General features: G+C 37.4%; 1 long non-coding RNA gene across 1 annotated transcript; it reads right to left on the reverse strand.

The window, feature by feature from the left end:
- Positions 1 to 919: 919 nt before the first annotated feature.
- On the reverse strand, positions 920 to 2,988 carry LOC130466860 (uncharacterized). Its single transcript, XR_008927004.1, has 3 exons — positions 2,587 to 2,988; positions 2,447 to 2,504; positions 920 to 1,200 (listed from the first exon to the last, which is right to left on the reverse strand). It is a non-coding gene; the product is annotated as an uncharacterized lncRNA (long non-coding RNA).
- Between the last annotated feature and the right edge of the window lie 23,576 nt (positions 2,989 to 26,564).

Genomic DNA, 26,564 nt, shown 5'->3' on the forward strand with positions numbered 1-26,564 from the left:
CAGAAAAAGAAAAAAAAAAAAGCTTAACAAACCTTGACTGCTGATGAGCATATAAACATGACCCAAAGCCAACATTTTTGTTGGCTAAAGCAGCTTAACTCGAGTTATCCGCACCGTGTTCCGCCCATCTCCGACACTTGTGCCTATGCTATTGTTTTTGTTATCACTGCCTTTGTTGTGTCTGTTGTTTTTGTTGTCTTTTCATTTACTGTTGTTTTTCTGGTGGTTGTTGCCTCCACTACTATTGATTTTCTGGGTGTTGTTGTTGTTATTGTTGGTGTAACGGATGGTGGTGATAAGAAACGCGACATAATGACCAGGGTTAATTTTCATGTTTTGACTTGCAGCAATACAGTTTGTTAACCTTACGGTGTTGGATTACCAATGTTGTTGCATCTATAGCTTGGCAATTTCCCATATTTCTCTGTTTCTCTCTCCTCCTGCTCCAGAGAGTTTCATGGTCATGGAGGTGTATGTCACTACTACAAAACACGTTGTTTTTCGACGCTTTTTTGGCTATTTTTGGACGCCTAAAAGCGTCGAGAAACATTTTCTCGACGCTCTAACGCATCGTCGAGAATTTGGGCGTAGAGAAATTCTTGACGCTGTACGGCGTCGACAATCTCGATGAATTTTGGCATCCATACATTGTTTTTGGCGCGTTTCACCGTCGAGAATGTCGACGCTATTTGTAGTCGACAAAATTTTTCTCGACGCCGTTTTGCGTAATGATTATTTTTGCAAGTTATAAATAACATTTTGCGGGAAATATCTTTGACACTCAAAAGCGTCGAGAATGTAAATTTTTATTTTGGTCAACACGAAGCAAAATCGACCTGAAAACTATATCAAACACAACTATAGCAAGAATACCTTCAACTTTAAATGACTAGATGACGAAAACTAATAGATACTAATGATATTAATTTTATATAATAATACGTATTCGCTTCAAAACATATCACCGAATTATATTTACACATTATCAAGACTATTTAATTAGCTAGTATCTCCAAAACACAAATTTATTACCAAAAAATCACGTTTACTATTTAATTCCAACTTATTTTTCTAAAATTTCAAAACAAAGGTCACTCAAAGCCTATAACTTCAAGAATATGAGCTTCATAGTTGAAGGAGCTATGCATCATCCCTTGATTCTTTTCTTCCACCACCATAATCTTCAAATAGATCCTAGACCTTAGAAAAAATATAAAAAAGCGGTAAGTAATAGTTTCTCCCACGGTGTAAAAATAAATTAAAAGAAGTCCACGGTAAAGAATGAAACAATAGCACGCAAAAATTCCCTTTACAACACCTCCGTAGCTAAATATATAGAAAATAAACAGGAAATTTATCTACATGAACTAAAGTTCCAGCGATTTCTCCCATTTTACTTGCAATTAGAAACTGAAAGCTTCTTTGCAATTAGAAACTGAACTGGGAGGGGAGAGGGGCATCGTATTTTTCCTTTCAGTTAACGTCCCCAAATGCAAAATATAACAGTCACAATAACCAAACGAAATTCTGCTATCAACTCAGGCCAATAGCCAAGCGAAATTCTGCTAATAACTCAGGCCAATAGCCAAGCGAAATTCTGCTAATAACTCAGGATTAGGCTAGGACAATCCAATGACTTGTACTCAAGGGTAGCTGTAGTGGTGGTGATGTCAAAGAAACTCTTTGCACGCTTTGGTTAGGTTTGGCAGCGATGTAGTACCATCCTAGCGCCTGGTTTCCAGAGATTAGGACATCTAAGAAAGTTAAAGACTCACAAATTTTCACAACCACCTGAGGGAAAGTGTGGAGGCAGTTCCTAATCCAGATTCCAGAATGTACAAAAAATAATACAAACATTACTTATCCACAACTTTATGCTCAATATTAAAGTTAAGAAATGTCTGCACCATCTAATTTTCTTTTTATATTTACATTTCCACTTTAAACTACACACATTATCTCCTACACACTTTCCTACGAACCCATATGGACAATGGCTACTCCTACGTGCATGTCTTGGGCTGCCATGAAAATCCTTCAATGTAGACAAGTCATTGATAGTTAAAAGTAGTTTCAAGCTTATGTAGCTGACAGTAAGTTTTCTACAAGGAAAGTTAGTGAGTATGAAAGCTACTGTTAGTGCTGTTCTGTGGAAAAGACTCATATACAACAACCTTGCTAGTCCTAAGATCCTCTTTATTGCTTGGTTACCAGTCAGCGTAGACTGTTTACTAAAGCCATGATGCTACAGTGGAACATCAACATTGACAGTACTAGCAGGCTCAATGATAAACCATGCGATTTCCATATTTTTTTTTTGCTTAGAACGTTTTAAAAATGTTCCTGATTTCTAATGTTTTCATCACAACCGCACATCATTCAAATGAAAATATAAAAGTTGCAAACATAAATCAATATCAGTTACAATGGAGACATGTACATGTACCTCAAAGATGAAGAGAATGAATCAGATGTCAGGCGAAAGGTAGCAGTCAAAAGCAAACCTAATTTGAGAATAGCCAATAAGCCATAAATCAGTAATTGAAGACTTTAGACATAGATTTTGACAAATGAACAATGGCTTACCTGATATTAAATCGATAAACCAATGTTAAGGTTTAGCAAAGGATTTATCTTTTAATTTCATCAAATTAACATCAATTCCACAAAAAATGTTTTAGGGGAATGATGATGTCTATTCTTTGGAGCTTATGTGACGCTTGCCCTTTTCATGTGACAAACTATCTAATGAACATGAAAGATGTCATATGTTATATAAAAGTTAGTGTTTTAGTCAATTTCTTAGCTTAATTTCTTGTGAGTTTGTGACACACCACAAATTAGAGACGACACTTAGAAAGCAACCCTGTACAGTTGCACTCTAGTAAAGTAGGATATTCACGAAGCAATCTTACACTTCAATAAACTAGGACATCCAGAAGCAACCTTAGTATACCTTAAACTCCACAAATTACAAACTGACATTCAGGAAATAACATTATACCTTTTCTTTTCCATACCAAACCAATTAAAGCATCAGATTAAATTTGGCAAAGGATCTGTTAAGGAGGATCAAATTCAAATGGTGCAGACAAACTTTAAATTTAGAATACAAGGTTATGAGAACAGAATAGACTATATTAGTTGGACGAAAAATGAATACTTCAAGGCAAGAAATCATGACTGCAATCAAACACGGAGTATTAAGTTTCACAAAAGACACAACGATAAACATAACCTTAAATTGATGAACTCTGGATTTCAGAATTTAACTGACAACCCGTATTAGTACCTAGTTTCTCAATTTAATTACTGAAATATATTGAAACTTGGAATCCAACATAATACCCACATATACAAAAAGATTAATTTAAAACACCTGGGCACGGAATAAAGATGTACGAGAAGAGAAACCATAATCCGTGAGACACTATGTATCAAACAAAAATACAAAACAACCAATTTTTAGATAAAATTAATTGAAACTAAAATTGAAAAAACACAACTTAAAAATCAATCATTGCATGCATGTGTAATTGTGTAAAGAAAAGAAATAGAAAAATTATAAAGTTCAGTGATTGATAAAGAAAAGTTATCAAGATAAGATGCAATCCATCATTGTGTTAAGTCGATCAGGTGGACAACTAACATACATTCAAAGATATAATCAAGTGATTGGGTCACTGGAATATATGTAACTCAGTCAAGCAATGGAGCTATAAAACCTATACGTACCCTTTTGTGTTACATCTTAAGTACTCATCTTGCTACTGTCTTCAAACTCTAGGGTAACCTTTGATGCATTTCAAAAATTAAACTTATACTTTGCGTCAATGATAACGTATGGAAATTTAAAACAAGGCCAAACCAAGCTACATTAAGAAATTGAGGAGAAGTAAGACTGGAAAAAAATATGGACTCAGTTAGGAGAATGAAAAGTCATTTTCATTATAGTAAGCAAATCATTAGTTATACTGCAAGCCTTGTTCTTTTGTACTGAGAATTAATTCTCATTATAGTAGAACACAATCTCGAATCAACATATTTCAGCTTAGCAAAATAGTCTGTAATTATACATGCACTTTGGAATTTAATATTTTAGATATTCCCTTTTTGCATAAAGTTAAAGCTTTGGTGTAAGACATGATAGCAGAGCATACATGTACTCACCTCCCTACGGCCACATCTAAGACTTAATTGTCCTTGTAACTTTTAGAGAAGAACATTAACATTTACTTGCCAAACAAAGTATCAATTAATCCCTAAAGTATTAGTGCATCAACTTGCTTTCTTAGCTTTTGATTTTATGTTTGGAATAAGAATCCATTATCTCTCTATTGAAGAATTTCTTTACCCATTTATTGGGTTTTACCTACCCATTATTTATTTTACCCCTTGTGAGAGTTTAAGGCTGTTGTTTTAATTTCGTAGGAAAAAATGTTTTATCGATGAAGATTTGTGAGGTGTTACAACAGATGTCAGTTCCACGTCTACAATTATTGAATTGAATTTAATTCAATCTCAAAACAAAAATAGATCGAAATACCTCATCGTTGAAGGTTGTATCAAACATCGATGTGAAAAGAGGGTACTCATCATTGTCAAGATCTCATCCACAACGATCGTGATTTTGTCGGATTAGAATTTCTTTTGATCCAAATTGTTTTGTATTTGTTAGTTTTGATTTTTATTGTAGAAGTCGTATGACTATTTTATTAATGAAATAATTTTACCTTAAAAAAAAACGGCTTTCTTTTGTTTTCCTTTCTAACAATTCGTAATATTGATGTCTTTCATATATAAAATATGTATTAATATGTTTTAGGCCACTAATTGTTTTTTTTTCTATGCTTTATGTTCACCCCAACTCCATTCTCCGTACCACCTTACCTATATCAAACAAAATCTTACTGGAAAAAGGAGGAGAGGGATGACATAAGAGAGGGTCCATTAATTTTTTGTTAGTGAAATGAGATGGCGTCATTAATGAATGAAAGATAACTTAATTAGGTAAGCAAACAAACGTGGCAAGGAAAGAAGGCGGGCAAACTAAATTGGCAAGGGAAGAAGGTCAAATTGAAGTATGTAAGGGTAAAGTAGTAAAAACACTATTCTTAACAGAAATTTGATTTCTTTTCAAAGAAAGATTTTAGGGGCAAAGGATATAAGTTAACTATTCTAAAGTAGGAGTTCCCATTCTCTCCCTATTGGAGAGCTTTTTTACCCATTTATTGGGTTATCTGCACCCATTTATTGGGTTTTATCTCTCTCATTGTGAGAGTTTGGGGTCATGTTTTTAATTTCGCAGGGAAAGTTGATTTATTGTTGAAAATTTGTGCGGGGTTATAACGGATGTCATTCTTACGTCTACAATCAATTGAATCAGATTTAATTCAATACCAAAGCTACAACAGATCGAAAGACCCCCTCGTGGAAGGCTATATCAAACAGCAACGTGAAAGAGGGTATTCATCATTGTCAGATCTCATCTACAACGATCGTGGTTTTGCCGGATTAGAATTTTGTTTGATCCAAATTGTTTTGTATTTGTTAGTTTTGATTTCTATTGTAGATGTCGTATGACTATTTTATCAATGAACTAATTTTTACCTTTAAAAAAAAGAAAAAGTAGGAGTTCTTTCTTTTAGAAGGGTTTAGGGTTTAAATCCCGTATCACACACATTTTGACCCAATACGTTAATAACTCTTCTCTTCTTTCTTAAATGTATCATAATGCTCATATATCGTGATTTTTAGTCGGAACCCTTATTCATTTCTTAATATTAGTATTTTGGAAAATATATTTTTAATAATCCAATATTTTGACAATTTTTCGTGAATAATCCAACCTATTAATTATTATGTAATAGTTCAACCTTCATACCTCATTAATTAATATTGCACGAATTTGCCTAGTAACTGGGTAAACGGTTCACCTTTTTATTTTGTCTTCTTCCTCCTTTCTCCTTCCCCCTCATTTAGCCAGTGCCGAATTGGGCATTTGGCTACGAGAAGAACTCATCATCATCTCCCACAGCCACACTAACTTGGTTGCTTCCTCCCTCCATAAATTCTCCCAATTTTCTCCATTAATTAGCACTGTGCCGATTTTTTGAGGCGGTTTGCTTGTCGAAGGTAATCGAGCAATTGAAAGGTGCTTAAGGAAAGAGGATTTTAATCGCTCCCGGGAAAAAAAAAGTTGGATATCAATTAAGGAGAGTTAACTGATAATTTTATCTCGTTTTGGGTGTCAATCCAAGTAATAAAATTTGTTGACGGTGGTGGTGCAAAAGGGGTAAAACCTCACCTCTGGTTTTTTAAAATTTAGAAAAAGGAGTGAGCAGAAGAAGAATTTCTTGTAATTTACCATTTTTTTCACTATGATTTCTGTCATCAATTTCATATCCCCTACCCGAAATATCCTTCAACGCCATTATTAACTACGAGAAAACTATCGTAGCAGCAAATCTCAGGCAACCAGTTTACTCGTCTGAATCTCCAAATGAATCTGATCCCAAATTGACCCCGGCCCAAACCCTAACCTAACCCCATCCACAAGGAGAGGTGCGTTGGTTTTGGGTTGGTGGTCAGGTGGTGGTAGTGTATGGTTCATGTTGTTGGATGGTCTTCTAGCCTCGTAAGTGAAGAGGAGATTGTGGAAAAGAATAAAAACCAGAAGGAAGAAAGAAGGAAACGAAAAAAAAAAATTCTTTTTTTTATTTTTTTAAAGAAATTATTGTATAACGAAGGGTTGTTTGACACGTGTATATGTTACATGGTGCATCAAGTTGGTGACCGGTTAGGCGCAATAAAAGTTAATGGGGGTACAAAGATTGAATTGTTAGAATAATCCAAAAAATTAAATTATTAACGGAAAATCGTCGAAAGTTGGATTATTTAAAACAATTTTTCCTAATACTCCCTCTGAATCTAAATGTTTTTCCCATTTCCCTTTGGCACATATGCCAGTGCACATTTTACATCATTAATATCTCTAGTTATATGTTATTAAAAATTATAAAATTTTCATATTAAAGTACTCATTGAGACGAATCAAACAAGACCCCACATGACTATGTTTTTTCTTATATATTGAACGTAATTCATAAGATTCTCTTCTATTATAAATAGTGTCAAGATTCTAAATGGGAAAAACATTTAAATTCGAAGGGAGTATGTTTTTAATTGTTTTAGTAGAATCTATACTAATATATTAAAAGGCGTTGTGGAAATACTCTCCTCACACCACATCATCCACTCACCAAGTATTATGTAACGGACAACCAAAAATCAATACAACGAGGTTCGAACACCAGAACTCAAGTGTCGATGATAATTCTCATTACCATCTTAACCAACTACCAATTGTGGTTTATCTCTTCACATTAATTTATAAGTAAATGTTCACATGAAATCTAAAACAAATAAATTTTTATATGACTTTTTAATTTCTATGGACTATTTTGAAAAGAAGAAAAATTAAAGCATTATGACAACCATGAAGAAACATGATGTCATAAGTCTCATAAGAATCAAATATAGGATTGCCTTACATAGCTGTATATATATCTAATTTGGTGGTTATAAATTTGACGCACTTAGTTCCACGAGAAAACAAATTATACAAATTGTAAGATGATATGATTGAAAACTTATTTGCCATGATAAATGACTTAGCGTGTCTGTGTAGTTGATGAACTTAGCGGATATTTTTCATTCTATAGAAGACAAGTATTTTGGTCAAATATTGAGCTTAAGAAAAATCTAAAACTTCAGTTATTCAATGTAGCAACCGGGGCATCGTCCGGGCCACACACTATTTGTTTATCTATTTTATTGGCAAGGGATACGTATTAACCATATATGGAGTAGTAATGTGTAATATATATGTTGGTTGTTTAATAGTGTCACGTTATTATATTGTCCTAACATTTAATATCAATAAACTAAGGATTTGTGGGAATTAACTAAGTTAATTTGTTAAAGTCAGGGAAAATATCGGAAAACTACAATCAAATCTCGGATTTAGGCAACAGTTATAATAAACTTATGGCGTTGCTATAAGTTTATGGTAACCGTTTCCCGGATTTAGGCAACAGTTATAATAAACTGTTTCCATAATTAACTATGGCAACGCTTTTTATAGACAACACTTTTAACTTAAGGCAACAGTTATTCAACAACTCAAGCCAAAATTTACACGTTTAAGGAAACAGTTTTTGCCAACTTAAGGCAACACTTATTAGTTGGTTGTTGGTTGTTGGTTGAAGTTTAAAACTAATGCAACACTTTCTTACACTTATGGTAACACATCTAATTGTATATATAGCAACATTTTCTATTGAGTTATAGAAACACTTTTAGTTTTAGTTATAGAAACGCTTTCAATCGAGCTTATGGTAACGCTTTCATTTGAGCTTATGGAAACACTTTCAATTGAGCTTACGGCAACGATTTCAATTGAGCTTATGGCAACTGTTTCAATTGAGTTTATGGCAACGCTTTAAATTGAGTTTATATACGGGAACACTTTAAATTGAGCTTATGAAAATGCTTTCAATTGATCTATAGCTACATTCTCAAATGGATTTAGTTATCCATACACCTGTAATACAAAGCTTTCAATTGATCTATAGCTACATTCTCAAATGGATATATTTATCCATATACCTGTAATACAAAGCTTTCAATTTATCTATAGCTATATTCTCAAATGGATTTAGTTATCCATATACCTGTCATAAATATGAACTACATGTAATTAGATTTTCATAACAAATAAGTTAAAAATTTGTAAATTCATAAGAATAATATATATCTATAACAATTGTCTGAATAGTTCCAAAAAATCCTGCAATAATCACTATACGGTAGCTTTATTTCTTAAAACCTGTCTAATATTTATGTGCCCTGTAAATCTCCACATATTTAAAGTAGCTCGTACTTCTTGACTATATATATGCACCATCTTGCACAACAAAAAAATCAAGTATAACATTTTAATAAGAATTCAATATCAATGAATAAAATCCAAATATTTAAGAAAAAAGAAGCTCAACATGAATGACAAAAGATAAACCTTAAAAAAAAGGAAAGAACTTGTTAACCAAATAAGTTTACAATAGCAGCCTATGATATACAACAAACTAAAATTTTTGCAAAACAAAAGAACAAAGAAGTCAACTTCGTGCAGTCCTTATAAGAAATATATCATCTAGATCATCAAACTTATTTATAAGAAATATATCATCAAACTTATTTATTTTAACACTAAAATAAAATAGAAACGTCATACTCTGTCATTATTCACATTTTGGGATGTTTCAATACGATTGTCATAATTACTTAAATTATCTGGATGCATTCATTGTATTATTCGACATAACTGATATCTACAGAAAAATAACTTTCCATATCTCTTGGTTATATTTGTTTCCAAGTTTTCATTAAAATTGCTTCCCCCTCTTCGAGTTGATGTGACTACTCCAATAAAAATGTTATCAAGGATCCTAACCCCAAAGGGATTTCAAAACAATTATGCCGAGGAATATTACAGCAAATAAGAAAAAGAAGAACAAGAACAAGAAGTATGCTAGAAGTGAAACGCCGTGTCGCCTGATTTGTAAACTTCAGAGCTTTTCTTACTGTAATTCACGTTTTAATTTAAACGTTGCTAACAAAATGTTTCTGAAGTGAAAGTTTTAATTTAACAGTTGCCTGTGACCCTGACTAAGGTTCAATTTCATTCAGTTCCAAAGACCTGCGAGTGTTGCACCAGCTTTTAATCTATTAGAAAAAAATGCAAAAGCTACTACTTAGCAGCAACCAGCAGTCATCATTTCACAGCGAACATATAGAAAGTAAACAAAATTGATTCGAAGCTAGACTATTTTGATGTTACTGTCATTTCCTAAGGGATGTTATTTTACTATTGTGATTTGTGACTACATTTTGTCGAATTCCTTTTGTGCTATAGTGTGCAATTGTGTTGAGGGTTATGTTTCTTCATGTTTTTAAACCATAGAATCTTAGAAGTTTCGTAAGCATTGATTGGGTTTGAAAGTGTACTTGTTGGCTATGTCTATGTCTTGATACCTGTGACCCTGACTAAGGTTCAATTTCATTCAGTTCCAAAGACCTGCGAGTGTTGTGCCAGCTTTTGCTTTTTGACATGATCTACATGCTTTAAGCATAAATGTCAAAACTTATTCCTGGTCATTGACCTGGTTGATGGAAGAGAAGGATTTAATTTGGGATCCTTTGCATTTTGACTAAGAAATAAGGTGTTACCATCATGATTATCTAGGTAAATCCAATACCTCAAATATCCATTTTGTTATGCTGCAGGACAAGCTTTTTTTTTTACAGTAATAGAAGTGTATTTCCCAACTTGAAACAAAAGTGTGAAGATATGAAGACTAGAATTGAGTCATTTATTTATTCCTTATTTCCTTGACATAAACGAAGTACGGACACTAGAATTGACTGAGAAACTTGTAAAATATTGACAATTAAGCAAAACAGCAAATCCTGACTACTGGTGTTTCAGTGACTTGAACATGGGTAATGTAGGCTTGTTAAGTATATTGGTGATGATGGTGCTGATCTAATAAAGATAGCAGTAGCCTAAATAGTTTTACAAGAATATCATAGTTTATGCAAGTAGTGTGAATTAGAATGGAGGTATGTGTATAAAGAAAAATAAGGAGAATGAATAGTATGAATTAGAAAACATACCGGTAGGTAAGAAACCTATATGCTATGGACCATTTGAAGCGGCTGACACTATAGCTTTTGCAATCATTTCAGGGGTCAAGTTAGGATCTTTTTGGCGTAGTTGTGCAAGTGCCAAAGCTATCACATCAAGAGTAATATTCTCTTGTTGACTTTCAAATTCCCTACGCATCTGTTGTAGTTTTAAGGCCTCCAATTCAAGTTCCTTTGCCTTTCTTTGCATTTCAGCAGGTTCTGTAACAACTTGTGCAGCATGGGCTTCCTTTTCTTTGGCCAACTCTTCTTTTTCAGCGCTTATATCCTTCTGCGCATCAGCAATTACAGCACCTTTAATGTTCTCCATGATTTCATCCGGTAAAATCAAAGAAGTACTAGTCCCCTTCTCCTTCAGCTTCATACGAGCGACACCACATCCGACTAATAGTTCTGAACCTCGACGTGTATTCCCCATTACTTCAAGAAATGAATCCTTACGAGAATTACTACTTTGTCCATCTTGCAAAGCTTCCACTTTCCTCATTGCTTGCTATATCAAAGAAAATTAGTTGGTTAATTCAAATGTGTATGATACAATAGCTAATTCAGTAGGTATATTAAAATACAAGAATTGTAGAATAATTACTATCTTCTGTTCAGTATCATCATAAGGTCGATCATATGTTTTTCCTTCCTTTCGGCGTCGAGTCTCTTCAAACATTTTTCTTTTTGATGGTGCAACACCATCTTTTCTTAACTAAGAAATGAATTGTAAGAAAAACAAAATATATCAGTTTTTCATTACATAACCAATATAATTAAGCTTAATATGAAATGCATATCGCACCATCTCTTCATGCTTCATGGCGAAAGAAACAGGGCCAACTGTGTGCATGTTGTCTAGTTTTCGACGATTTTCAGAATTCTGCAAACTTGTTTTCTAACAAAAGAAAAAACAAACAATGAGCATGAAAGTAGTGCAAATCATAAGTATTAAGTGTGTTCCTCAAATACGTTTGCTGCGGTCGTCTCCCAATAAGCTAGGAGCGTCTTGTAATGTTCTTCAGGCACTCTTTCTGGAAGATCATTCAATCTATCTTCAAGATTGTCATACTTATAATAATGTTTTTTTTCAGCGCACATTTGAATCTTCTCCAAGATTGATCAAGAGTCTCCATTACCCAATCTTGAGATTCAGGTGGAAGGATGTACTTGCTCTAAAATAATGGTTTTTCTGGGTTATAAATCAAAATATAACAAACAACACAAAAAGGAAAGAAGTAAAGTGGAAGGATCGAGCTAGTAAAGTAAGACAATAAAGCTTACATTCACGAATTCCCATATTTTATCCTTATTTGGAACTGATTGCCAATTTGTATAAGTCAAGGGAGCCCAATTGTAATCATGAGCAATGGTTCCTAATAATCTGGTTAGCTATTTCCTCGCCTTTTTCGGTCCCACAGGCTGTCCTTTCTCATTACAATAAAGAGGAATACGGTCTTCCCATTTGCGAGCATGGACATCAAACAAATTTGTCGGGCCTCGGCCTTTCTTTTTAGGACTTGCCATTAGTATATAAAACAAAGAAAATTCGCAAGAGACATGAGTAAATGAAGGGGGAAAATTTGCAAGAAACATGAATAAATGAACTGAAATGACAGTATGCCCAACACTAGCTTAATGTTGGAAAACAAAACTGCAATTATAGAAAACAAAACTGAAAACATCATTTTTGCTTGCACTTAATGTTGGAAATTTTTACTGGGAAATTTAGCCAGGTTGAATATTTGAATAAGCAATATGCCCAACACTAGCTTCCTTGCACTTATTAAATCGAATGACAAGCTTCACAATTCATCTCATTACATGAATAAAACGACAAGGCTAATCGACTTACCAAACTATGATTGAACCAGCTAGCTCATTGTAACTAAGATCTAATCCTTAAAAGTTAGTTGTTCCTGCTTGTGATAACTATGACTTGCTGTTAACATCCCGTAATTATCTTCAAGTGCCTCATTTTCTGTATGCATACATTCTTCTATGTGGAGGTTCAGATGTTACCCCCCCCCCCCCCTCTCTCACTGTTTCACATTGTTGATCTCAAGGATTGGGATATTATTTGTACTCTGGATTCTTGGTGTACTTGCCTGCTTATTCGTGAAATCTCAGATAGTTGATCCTTAAAACCAAATGAGCTACCATTCTATGCTACTACATATGTCTGTATATGTCGATATGTAATGAGCTACTGTACTTGCCTGTATATGTCGATGAAATCTCAGATAGTTGATCCTTAAAACCAAATGAGCTACCATTCTCCACACAAAGAAGATTCCTACTATCTCTGCTACAGTCAGACTCATTCACAAAAGTGTAGTAGACAGATTGAAATGTATAGGAGCAAAGAAAACTAGTACTACTTGGTGTAACACTGCTTCTCTCATTTGCATGCAGGAACCGACAGAATGACAGATGCATTTGATTTGGCTGCAAACATAGACAACTCTTCCTACTCTAAAATTCAGGCTAATGAAGTAACGAAGAAAGTTTTGATTTGTCCAGACATTTAAGGAAATACATATAACAAATTACTTTTCGTCATCTCATTAGACTGTAGTGATATCACAAATTGTTCTCGAGAACTAATGAGAACAATAATTTTAAAGCTAGGTTAGCCATCTGTTAAAGCTAGAAAAAACTGGTGATATCACAGAACATGAGTGTGAGTCTGACAACTAATCTATTTTTCTCATTAGTTTATACATTTTCTAACTATTGTGTATTCGCAATATAAACTATTAGATTACTTTGACTGTTCATTTAAGGAAATACATCCAAATTTGGAGTTCCATCTCATAATTAACTAATTGAGCAAAAATCAAAAACCATGATTACCCAACATGCCTAAACAAAAATCAGTAGCTTAGTAGCACTACAGCAACCCGTGTTCAGCAGAATTAACTATCAAACAAAGCATATGTTATCATACATTGCAAAGAATGTATAAACTTTTTCAAAAGATAAAAACTCCAGAAGCATGACGGAAAGCTTCATCCAACTTCTAGTTCACAAACATAAGGATTCAATAGACCAAATTGTAATAGAGTAAGAGCTCTTAACATTCGGAAATCAGAACTCTAGCCTAGACCCTAACATTAGCTAGGAGGGATCCTAAGTGTGAGATCCAGGATAATCTGATATTAGAAATGAAGGAGAATAAGACCCTCAGAGAGAAATTCCAAAATCTCTATTACATAAAGACAGAACAGAGAGTACTGAATATATAGTTAGGGATAGAAGTAGATAAATATATTGGCAGGTCGCATAAACCTTGGATTTGCATTTCTAAAATAATAATAATACTAATAATACAATGATTCTCATATGGTCTGAAATGGAACTTGTAATTCCCTCGAACTAAAAGACAAGTGTTAAATAGCTAAACTGACAAAGATCATACAAAAACAAGAACAGACCCCAGCAAATGAAAATCTTACATACTCTTAACAGCAAACTACAAGATTGTAGTATAAATTTTCACTAATTAATTACGAAAACAAAATGATGAAACAATAATCATAATCAGATAAAAAAAAGCTTAAAACATAAATTAAATCACATCAAAAATTTGACTTGTCCCATCTCACACGGAAACATTATCAGTAATCAAATCATGCTCACATTAAAAACATTACCAATCAGTCAGGGAATTACAACAAAGTAAGGTGTTGTATGAACAATGACAAGGGATCGCAAGACACAAAATAAGGTGTTGTCAATCAATTTCAACAAAGTTCCATGAATCATTGATTTGTCAGAATAGAGGAGAAGGTAGAGTTTGAAAACAATAACCTTGTTGTGAGAGATCACTTTGTCCTTGGTTTTCCCTTGGAACAATGGCAGAAAGCGGGCGCCTAGCTGTTTGTCGATGTTGTTCCAATCGTTGCACTTCTTGCTGTAACTGTAGTGCTTGAGCGGGATACATTTGTTGTTCAGTCAAAAGGAAATCATTCATTTCCATAGATGGGCACAATGGTTGTTTCTTATTCTTCCTAGGTGGTTGCTCTCTCGTCCTTGCCTTCTAACACCAAGAAAATAAATCGTCAGTTCACAAAATAACACCAATATAATTGTCAGTTCATGTTACATTCCAGATAACGTATGGTGTTGTCACATGGGGTAGGTTCAACCAATATAATTGTCAGTTCAATGATTTAATGACAACCAAGCACAGAACAGAACCAAGCACAAAACTGAATCTAGAGATTGCATTGTCACCAATCTCTAGGGAGTAAGCATACAGACATCTAACCATTTCATTCATTTTCTTCAGTAAGCATATATGATATAAACCAATTAGACATCAGAAATTCAGAACACTAGACACATAACAAAGAAGAATGATAATTGGCAAGTAAAACCTTGTTTGGTATAGATTTTGCTGCAAGATTGGTTTTGGCTTCAATTGCCACCTTTTTTACTCGAGAAATCTCCACCTCGTCATTGTAGACACCTACTTTTGTCCCCATTCCCGAAAGGGAAGGTTCGATGATGAGAACATAAATCTCCACTTGAATACGCATCTCCTATAAAATAACGAATCTCAATCACCCTTTTTATTTCACCCGAAACCTGCTATTTATAAAAACCTGCTATTTATAGAAACATGCTATTTATAGAAACCTGCTATTTATGGAAACCTGCTAAAAGTAGTAACTTCCGTAATGGGTAGTTGTTAAAAGTGGCAAGTCATAAAAGATAGAAACCTGTCAGAATTAGGTGTTGCACTCCAACATAAATCCTAAATGAGATAGAAATTGCGAGAGAATCCTATTCCTAATACGATTCGAAAATAAGAGTTACGTATTAATTAAAATCCTAACGAGCCTAGAGTTCGTAACGGGCCCAGATGCATTCCGTCATAAAATTAATACGCACTAAAAGACTCGATTAAGTCTCATACACTCCGGATTCTAAGAGTCCGAATCTGACAAAGAAACGGCCCAGACCCTGTTTTCAACGCCTGGCTCTGGGCGCCGAAATCTTCGGCGCCCAGCCCTGGGCGCTGAAATTACCTGGGACGTGTTCTTTCTTAATTCCTCGTGGATTAGAGTTCTACAATTCTATCTTTCCACGAACTCTTTTCTATAAATATGGCCCCAAGTTCGACGTGAAATACACAACACACAATTCATATTCTAAGTATTGACTCTAAACCCCTAAGCCTAAGCCTCACGCTGCGAAATTGATCACGCAATCTGTCGCAATCGATCCAAAAATCGAACAGAACGTATCCTGTCCCGTAATTTGAGATTCGTTAAATAAAAGGAGAAATAGCAAAGTCAAAGTGGTTAGTTTTCTGAGAACCGTGACGCACCTCTCAAGGGTGCGTCGTAATGTGTCCCTTTTCCATGATTTAATTGCTTTCCTCGCCCTTTTTATGAACTGTTAAACTAATTAAATCTGATTGTTCTATCACGTCTAATAAAGATAACATTTTTAGGAAATTGGATTATCATGCTAGGTCCCTTAATACATTCTAAATCAGATAATCGCGCTCGATCTAGTATTATATGTTGCATATTGTTAAAATCAACTCAGATTAGTTTAATAGTTAACGCATGTCCCTTCAATTATTTATGCTGAGCTAGTAAGGATATCCTGCCTCTGGAGTTATCGAAGAGCGAGTACTCCTCTCGGTAGTTACAGTCCCCCGAACCCTCAATCTCTACCTTGCGGGTGTATGTTGAGAGATCCCCACACCAGGGATCACAAGGGAACCTACGGCTGTCGTGGTCAAACATAATTGCACTCCCTTTATGTCACGATAACCGGGTTTTGTCATTTTTTCTCATTGTCGTTAAAAACTGAATGACGACTCCTATATTACTAGTCAATTGGGTGTAAACGCACAGGAAATCCAATTACACTTGATTTGACAAAAAAGAAGCGTCACACCCACGAGGGACGAGGTCACGCATTAGCCTCGTGCTTTTTCGACCCCCTCACAGTGGCGACTCCGCTGGGGATAGTGAAGGAAATACTCGTGCTCGTAGGTAATCAAAATAGCCGAAGGGTGAAACGATCCTACCCCGCGTTTATTTCCCCATCAAGTTGGGACGACCTGAAAATCAGCATATTAATGTGAACGAGCAGAACCGCACAACGAATCTTGGCTCCCTTAGGGAGTTAGGACTAAGGATACCCATCGCCAACCGGGGGGTGCATACGCTTCGAATGTTGTCCACTCGGGACTTTCGCTAGTAGTACACCCGTCCCAAACCCAATCGCTCGCCCATTAGGTCCCTCTCATTGGTGCATGTCCCCTTGGCTTACATCGTGATTGGCCTCTTGGGCGAAATTCGTCTGTTGAAGGCACTACCTCGACCGGGGCATGTGTTGGATCCGCGATAGAAGCGGTACCAAGCCAGGCGCAAATACTACCCATAGAAGCCTATCATAAACTACATGACATATTATTATTGCCTCATGATGTAATGTTAGTTATGTGTAGCGAAATGTATGATTGTGTGAGACAAACAATGTTAGAAAACCAACGACCTTAAAAATTGCCCAAACATTCATAAACCAATTGGCCAAAGAGTTATACCGAAATACGTGTTCCGCAAACGCATTTTCAAAGTCGGGATGGCCTGTAACGAATCCCACAAACGCTGCACAACGCGTAAAGGACGTTATTAGGCAAGCACGCAAAATCAAAGTCGCATAAACAAAAAGTAGACGTAAACAGAAAGCGAGAACCAGCCAGGGACGCATTTTCAACGCCCCTGGATGGGCGCCATAATTTCTCACGCCCTATGCTGGGCGCTGAAGTTGCTGCCTGGCCTTTTGGTCAGGCGCAGCAGCCTCGGTGCCTGCGCAAAAAATATGTAGCAAAAAAAACCATTCGTAAAAATTGCTGCAAGGGCGTATGAAAAGCACTCGATTCTTAAAGCGGCTAAAAAAATATATATATATATATATAAATAACTCTTTGTGTCGTTGTTAGGCCGCCTACGACGACAATGCTCGGCACCAAGACCGAACATGCCAATAACTATGAATGTCACAATGGGCAAGTGTTTCGAAAATCCAAAGAATGACCAAAAGAAAGAGCCAAAAAGTGTACCAACAAAAGAAAGAGCGAAAAAACCAATAGAGAGAGTCAAAGTCTAGAATAAGTAATGCTTGAAACTTTGGGGCCTAAACTTTAGCTTATCTGATGCATAGGACTGGTCCTGCCACTTGGTGCCGATCGGGAAATCAAAGGTTAGTGCGTCTCGAAGATACATCGCCAACACCAGGTTTAGTGACTCCAAGCTCCGTCCGTCATCCCTCATTTCAAGGATCTCCGCTTCCCCAACCTTGATTCGCACCCTCAAACATGTCCATCGTAGAATTGCGAGACCAGATGGCCCAAATGACCCAACTCATGGGCCAACTGAAAATGGAAAACGAAGCCTTAGCGGCTGCACAAGCCAAAAATGACCTCGATAACGAGAAGAGGATTGAAAAAATGGTCCTACAGCAAACCATGGGGAGCAAGTACTTCTCCCTCGATCCTGAACCTTTTCCTGGAAAACTACCAGAAAAGTTTAGTTCATCTGACTTACCAAAGTTTAAAGCCACGAACAATCCCCGTGATCATCTATTGAGCTTTGTGAATGCCATGAACTTGAAAGGCGTGGACAAGTCCATGTATTTACCTGTCTTTCCTTTGTCCTTGGAACCTGTGCCGCTCAAATGGTACTACCACCAGGACCCTAAGCTCTTCCCCACTTGGGAAGACTTTGTCAATGTCTTCATCAAGCAATACTCGTCGAACATGGATTTTCAAGTCACCATGCGCGAGCTGGAAGTTCTCTTCCAAAAGAAAAATGAAGGTTTCACAACCTACTTTGCTAGATGGAGGGACCAGGCGGCCCAACTAATCAATAGGCCTCCGGAAACAGAATTGGTCCAAAAATTCATTGAAAATCTGGACCCGGCTTACAGACAACACCTTAGGTACCTGGGACTTGACACTTTCAAAAGAGTTTATGATGTGGGAATAAAGATCGAGGACGACCTCGCAAAAACAATACAAAGTAAACCCGCATACAAAAGCAACACCTACAACAGGGGCAACACATCCCAAGCCCAAGAAGTCCATGCCGTAGAGGAGACACCCGCCCGAAGAAGCCCTGGAAGATGGATCCGAGACCGGAAGTTTGCCCCACTCGGGTCGACTCTGGTACAAGCCTTTGAAAGACTAACCAATCAAGGAAAGTTGAGACCTATAGGCCCCACCCGTGACCCTCCTGTCAAGGGAAAATATTGGGTCGAAGGTACTTACTGCAAATTCCATCAAGGAAATGGGCATGACACTGAAAACTGCTGGAATCTAAAACATACGATCCAGGACATGATAGAGGATGAAGTGATACCGCTCCCTAACGTTGGCAAACCCAACAACAACAAAAGCGCACTCGGCTCTTGTCACGTCTCTCTCGACCAACCAGAAAATGAGAACTTCGACCCTACGGTGTATATTACACCTCAAGGTACACCACTCGCGGTGGTCCCTATGGATCGAATCGAGAGAGAATTGTGCGGTGTGTGGGATGATGATGCTGAAGATATCTACCTATCTCAAGTATCGGGCCAGGACCTCTTTACTGAAACTTGGCCCGAGTATGCTCTCATTGACACCACCCCTCAGGAACCCGAAGTCGACAATCTCACCCGATCCGGAAGGATATATCAATCGGACATTCGCCCACCTCCTACGGACGATATCCCAGTCAGACAAACTCCTGAGAATGGATGGCACACCACCGTCGCGAAAGTCATTGAAAATCCTCTTTTGAAGCAACTAAAAAGAACCAAGGCCGAGATTACCATCTGGGATCTAATGTGTACTTCAAAGGAACATCGCGAAAAGCTTATTCGCTCACTTGACCTCATCTCGGTGCCTATAGATATCACACCTGACTCATTGGTTAACCACATCACGAGAGATGCTGGGGAAAAGGCCATAGTTTTCTTTGACAAAGACTTGCCCAAAGAGGGGGGTGCTCACAATAAAGCCCTCTATCTAGTGGTTGGATGCAAATGACAAAACATTGTTAGGTTATGATACATATGATATTACATAAATCATGCGGAAACAACCATTAACCCAGGATTACATATTATTTACACATAATCATATAGCATAATTTAGATGCATACTCTTTGTTGCATGCCCTCCCTAGCTGCGCCCGAACCGAGCAAGAACAAGTCTTTAGGACTCCAAGTGTCGTCCCTCCGTAGATAGTCCACAGCACGTCCGGATCCGCCTTAAGATTGACCAACTAGAATCGCCCTTAAGGTACTAGAATTTTCGGCACTTTTGAGCAAGATGTGTGGCTGAATTTTTCTCTCAAAAACTCACTTTGAATACTTTGAAACTCGTTATAAATTGTGAACCCAGGCCACATATTTATAGGGTTATGGAAAGGGAATTGGAATCCTATTCAGATACAAATTAATTAAACCTAGAATCCTACAAGAACTCTAATTTAATTAATTTATCAAATAGAATTAGGAATTTAATCATTAACCGAACTCTGCACGTTTTAGGAAACGTGCACGAACACAAACACTTACGCACACACACACGGCAGCCTCGATGGGCCGCCCATGCGTGCGTGCGAGCAGCAGCCCACGCAGCGAGGCCTGCGCGAGCCACAAGCCCACGCAAGCACCCGCGCGCGCTGCGCGCGCTGTGCGCGCTGCCACGGCCTGCTGGGCCTGGCCTTGCGCTGGGCCTGGCGTGGCTGTTTGTGTGGCGCGCTTGGCTTGCTGGGCGATGGCCTGGCTTCGTGCTGGGCCCTCGTCCGGCAGGCCTCGTCCGATGCTTATTCGTACGATACGCTTCCGATTAAATTTCCGATTCCGGAATTCATTTCCGATACGAACAATATTTAACATTTCCGATTCCGGAATTAATTTCCGTTTCGAACAAATATTTAATATTTCCGTTTCCGGAATTATTTTTCGATTCCGGTAATATTTCCGATTCTGACAATATTTCCGTTTCCGGCAATATTTCCGATTCTGGTAATATTTCCATTTCCGATAATATTTTCCGATACGTACCATGTTTCCGTTTCCGGCAACATCTACGACTTGGATAATATTTATATTTCCGATACGATCCATATTTCCGTTTCCGGCAATATCATCGTTTCCGGAGTATTCATTTCTTGCCTGTGACGATCTCAGCTCCCACTGAAACCAAGATCCGTCGATTCCGAATATCCATAGATAGAGTATTTAATGACATTAAATACTTGATCCGTTTACGTACTATTTGTGTGACCCTACGGGTTCAGTCAAGAGTAAGCTGTGGATTAATATCATTAATTCCACTTGAACTGAAGCGGCCTCTAGCTAGGCATTCAGCTCACTTGATCTCACTGAATTATTAACTTGTTAATTAATACTGAACCGCATTTATTAGACTTAACATAGAATGCATACTTGGACCAAGGGCATTATTTCCTTCAGTCTCCCACTTGTCCTTAGGGACAAGTGTGCATTTCCTAATTCCTTTGTCGCTCGATGCTTGCTCTTGAACATAAGGTAAGAGTTGTCATCCTTATTATGTCCAGAGGTGTTCCTCGGTTTCAGAGTTCAACTGATCAAATAAACAGATAATCATAGCCTATGATTCATCCGAGCACGGCCATGCATTTCACAGTTTCTAGCTCTCCGAGTGGCCTTGTACAACTTTTAAGCATCTCATCCCGATTTATGGGAGGACAATCCCAATCTTGCGATCTTGAGATTAGACTTCGTTTGATAGGTGATTACCTGATCGTTGCCTTTATAGCCTCCTTTTACGGTGCGACGGTTGGTCAACGTCAAAGCAACCAGTTCTCAAACAAGTAATCTCAAATCACTCAGGTATTGAGGATTTAGTGTCTAATAATTTAATGAAATTTACTTATGACAGATTTTCATCTCTTACAGTAAAGTTTCATAGGTCTTGTCCGATACTAGTCTTCCCAAAGTAAGTATCTATGCAAATGATTATAACATTGCCATGTCCACATAGTTCAAGAAACAGAACTACTAGTCATCTTGCATTCTAATCGTCTAACGTTTTCTGTGCGTCCAATTTTATAGAAAACTCCGACTAGGGACCATTTTTAACCTTTGACATTCAAGTTCACTTGATAGACATTTCTTAGTCACAGGACTGGTCCTGACAGTCTATCTTGAATATATCGTCAAATTGAAGGGACTCATCATTTAATAAACCACAAATTAAATGGAAAAATGAATTCTTTTCATTTATTGTGAATGATTAACCAAAAATGTTTTACAAAGATTTAAACTCTAAAACTTTAAAACATTAAACAGAGACATCAAAGCCATTCTCCAATATGCTTGATTCCCATAGCTGCAGTGTACGAGTTGTGCTTCGCCTGCGGCAGAGGTTTAGTTAATGGATCTGATATGTTGTCATCAGTTCCAATTTCGCTTATCTCGACTTCTTTTCATTCAACGAACTCTCGTAGAAGGTGAAATCTACGAAGTACATGCTTGACTCTCTGGTGGTGTCTAGGCTCTTTTGCCTGTGCAATAGCTCCGTTATTGTCACAATACAGGGCTATTGGTCCTTTAATGGAGGGGACTACACCAAGTTCACCTATGAACTTCCTTAGCCATATAGCTTCCTTTGCTGCTTCATGTGCAGCAATGTACTCCGCTTCAGTTGTAGAATCCGCAATGGTGCTTTGCTTAGCACTTTTCCAGCTTACTGCTCCTCCGTTGAGGCAGAAGACAAACCCAGACTGTGATCTGAAATCATCTTTGTCGGTTTGGAAACTTGCGTCCGTATAGCCTTTAACAATTAATTCATCATCTCCACCATAGACCAGGAAGTCATCTTTGTGCCTTTTCAGGTACTTCAGAATATTCTTGGCAGCAGTCCAATGCGCCTCTCCTGGGTCTGACTGGTATCTGCTCGTAGCACTGAGTGCGTACGCAACATCCGGGCGTGTACATATCATAGCATACATTATTGAACCAATCAATGATGCATATGGAATCCCATTCATTCGTCTACGCTCATCAAGTGTTTTTGGGCACTGAGTCTTGCTTAGAGTCATTCCATGAGACATGGGTATGTAGCCTCGCTTGGAGTCCGCCATCTTGAACCTATCAAGCACATTATTGATATAAGTGCTTTGACTAAGTCCAATCATCCTTTTAGATCTATCTCTGTAAATCTTGATGCCCAATATGTACTGTGCTTCTCCTAGATCCTTCATCGAAAAACATTTCCCAAGCCAAATCTTGACAGAGTTCAACATAGGAATGTCATTTCCGATAAGCAATATGTCGTCGACATATAATACTAGGAAAGCAATTTTGCTCCCACTGACCTTCTTGTATACACAAGATTCGTCTGCGTTCTTGATGAAACCAAAGTCACTGACTGCTTCATCAAAACGTATATTCCAGCTCCTGGATGCCTGCTTCAATCCGTAGATTGACTTCTTTAGCTTGCATACCTTTTTAGCATTCTTTGGATCCTCAAAACCTTCAGGCTGTGTCATAAACACAGTTTCTGTTAAAACGCCGTTTAAGAAAGCAGTTTTGACATCCATCTGCCATATTTCGTAATCGTAATATGCAGCGATTGCTAACATTATCCGAATAGACTTTAGCATTGCAACTGGTGAAAAGGTTTCATCGTAATCCACACCGTGGACTTGCCTGTAACCTTTTGCAACCAATCTAGCTTTGAAAACTTCAAGTTTCCCATCCTTGTCCTTTTTCAGTTTGAAAACCCATTTGCTTCCAATGGCTTGATAGCCATCTGGCAAATCGACCAAATCCCATACTTGGTTTTCAGACATGGAGTCTAATTCAGATTGCATGGCTTCTTGCCATTGCTTGGAGCTAGGGCTCGTCATAGCTTGTTTGTAAGTCGCAGGTTCATCACTTTCAAGTAATAGAACGTCATAGCTCTCGTTCGTCAAAATACCTAAGTACCTTTCCGGTTGAGATCTATATCTTTGCGATCTACGCGGGGTAACATTTCTAGATTGACCATGATTCTCACCAGATTCTTCTAAAGATCTCTGAGTTTCATCCTGAATGTCATCTTGAGCATTCTCTAGAGTTTGTTGTTCGACTCGAATTTCTTCGAGGTCTACTTTTCTCCCACTTGTCATTTTGGAAATGTGATCCTTCTCCAAAAAGACACCATCTCGAGCAACAAACACTTTGTTCTCAGATGTATTGTAGAAGTAATACCCCTTTGTTTCCTTTGGATAGCCCACAAGGATACATTTGTCAGATTTTGGATGAAGTTTGTCTGAAATTAATCGTTTGACGTATACTTCACATCCCCAAATCTTAAGAAAAGACACATTTGGAGGCTTTCCAAACCATAATTCGTATGGAGTCTTTTCGACAGCTTTAGACGGAGCTCTATTTATAGTGAGTGCAGCTGTATTTAGTGCATGTCCCCAAAATTCTAATGGAAGTTCGGCCTGACCCATCATTGACCTGACCATGTCTAGCAAGGTTCTGTTCCTCCGTTCCGACACACCGTTCCATTGTGGTGTTCCAGGAGGAGTCAACTCTGATAGAATTCCACATTCTTTCAGATGGTCATCAAATTCATAGCTCAGATATTCACCGCCTCTATCAGACCGCAGTGCCTTAATCTTCTTGCCTAATTGATTCTCTACTTCACTCTGAAATTCCTTGAATTTGTCAAAGGATTCAGACTTATGCTTCATTAGGTAGACATAACCATACCTACTGAAGTCATCAGTGAAAGTGATAAAGTAGCTGAAACCACCTCTAGCATTTGTACTCATTGGTCCACATACATCTGTATGGATTAAACCCAATAGTTCATTTGCTCTTTCTCCAACTTTAGAGAAAGGTTGCTTTGTCATTTTGCCAAGTAAACATGATTCGCATTTACCATAATCCTCTAAGTCAAATGGTTCTAGAATTCCTTCCTTTTGAAGTCTTTCTAAGCGTTTCAAGTTTATATGGCCTAATCGACAATGCCACAGATAGGTGAGATCTGAATCATTCTTTTTGGCCTTTTTGGTATTTATGTTATATACTTGTTTGTCGTGATCTAATAAATAAAGTCCATTGACTAATCTAGCAGATCCATAAAACATCTCTTTAAAATAAAACGAACAACTATTGTCTTTTATTAAAAAGGAAAATCCCTTAGCATCTAAGCAAGAAACTGAAATGATGTTTTTAGTAAGACTTGGAACATGGAAACATTCTTCCAGTTCCAAAACTAGCCCAGAGGGCAACGACAAATAGTAAGTTCCTACAGCTAATGCAGCAATCCGTGCTCCATTTCCCACTCGTAGGTCGACTTCACCCTTGCTTAACTTTCTACTTCTTCTTAGTCCCTGTGGATTGGAACATAAGTGTGAGCCACAACCTGTATCTAATACCCAAGAAGTTGAATTAGCAAGTATACAGTCTATAACGAAAATACCTGAAGATGGAACGACTGTTCCGTTCTTCTGATCTTCTTTAGCTTCAAGCAATCTCTCTTCCAATGCCCCTTCTTTTTGCAGTAGAAGCATTCGGATTCAGAAGTGGGTTGACTGACCTTCCTCTTTGCAGATTTGGCGCCAGTTTGCTTAGTTGGGCTGGCCTTGTTTCCACCTTTCTTAGCATTCCTCTTCTTTCCAGATTTCTTGAACTTGCCCCCACGCACCATAAGCACATCCTGCTTATCACTTTTGAGCGTCTTTTCAGCGGTCTTCAGCATACCGTGAAGCTCAGTGAGCGTTTTGTCCAGACTATTCATACTGTAGTTCAGTTTGAACTGATCATACCCGCTATGAAGAGAATGGAGGATGGTGTCTATAGCCATTTCCTGAGAAAATTGCTGATCTAGCCGACTCATATTCTCAATGAGTCCAATCATTTTGAGAACATGTGGACTTACGGGCTCGCCTTTCTTAAGTTTGGTCTCAAGAATTTGCCTATGAGTCTCGAATCTTTCGACTCGAGCCAGATCCTGGAACATGTTCTTCAACTCACTAATGATTGTGAAAGCATCTGAGTTGATGAACGTTTTCTGCAGATCCGCACTCATGGTGGCGAGCATTAGACATTTCACATCCTTGTTGGCATCAATCCAACGATTGAGGGCTGCCTGAGTGACCCCGTCGCCTGCAGCTTCGGGCATCGCCTCATCTAGGACATACTCCTTTTCTTCCTGCATAAGAACTATTTGCAAGTTCCTTTGCCAGTCAAGGAAGTTTTTCCCGTTCAACTTCTCCTTTTCGAGAATTGATCGAATGTTGAATGAATTGTTGTTTGCCATATTAAAAAACTACAATTGAAAAGAATAAACAAATAAATAACCATTCACAGTTTCTCTTAATAAACTTAAATTCTAGCATACATGCATAATTCAATGTTTATTAAGCATTTTATTCAAGTTATGTGTTCCGGCAGGTGTGAATAAAATGATTCCAAGATCCTAAAATCATTGAAGAACTAAGCACAGTTTGTCGACTTAATCCTAGAACATCTTAGGTAAGCAAAAGCCTTTTGCTAATAGTCTAGAAACTATTCTTGGTTGATAGGTACGTCTAAGAACTTATTAGGTAAACCTATCGAATTTGCCACGACATAAAAGGACTCCTTACTTATATCGTTGAGTTTCACCAAAACTAACATGTACTCACAATTATTTGTGTACCTTGCCCCTTTAGGACCAATAAGTAACACCTCGCTGAGCGAAAACTATTACTAGATTGATGTAAAGGATATCCAAGCAAGTGTATATTTTGGCATGGCACCTTTTAACT

Source organism: Spinacia oleracea, chromosome 2 (genome assembly GCF_020520425.1).
Source record: "Spinacia oleracea cultivar Varoflay chromosome 2, BTI_SOV_V1, whole genome shotgun sequence".
NCBI classification, from domain to species: domain Eukaryota; kingdom Viridiplantae; phylum Streptophyta; class Magnoliopsida; order Caryophyllales; family Amaranthaceae; genus Spinacia; species Spinacia oleracea.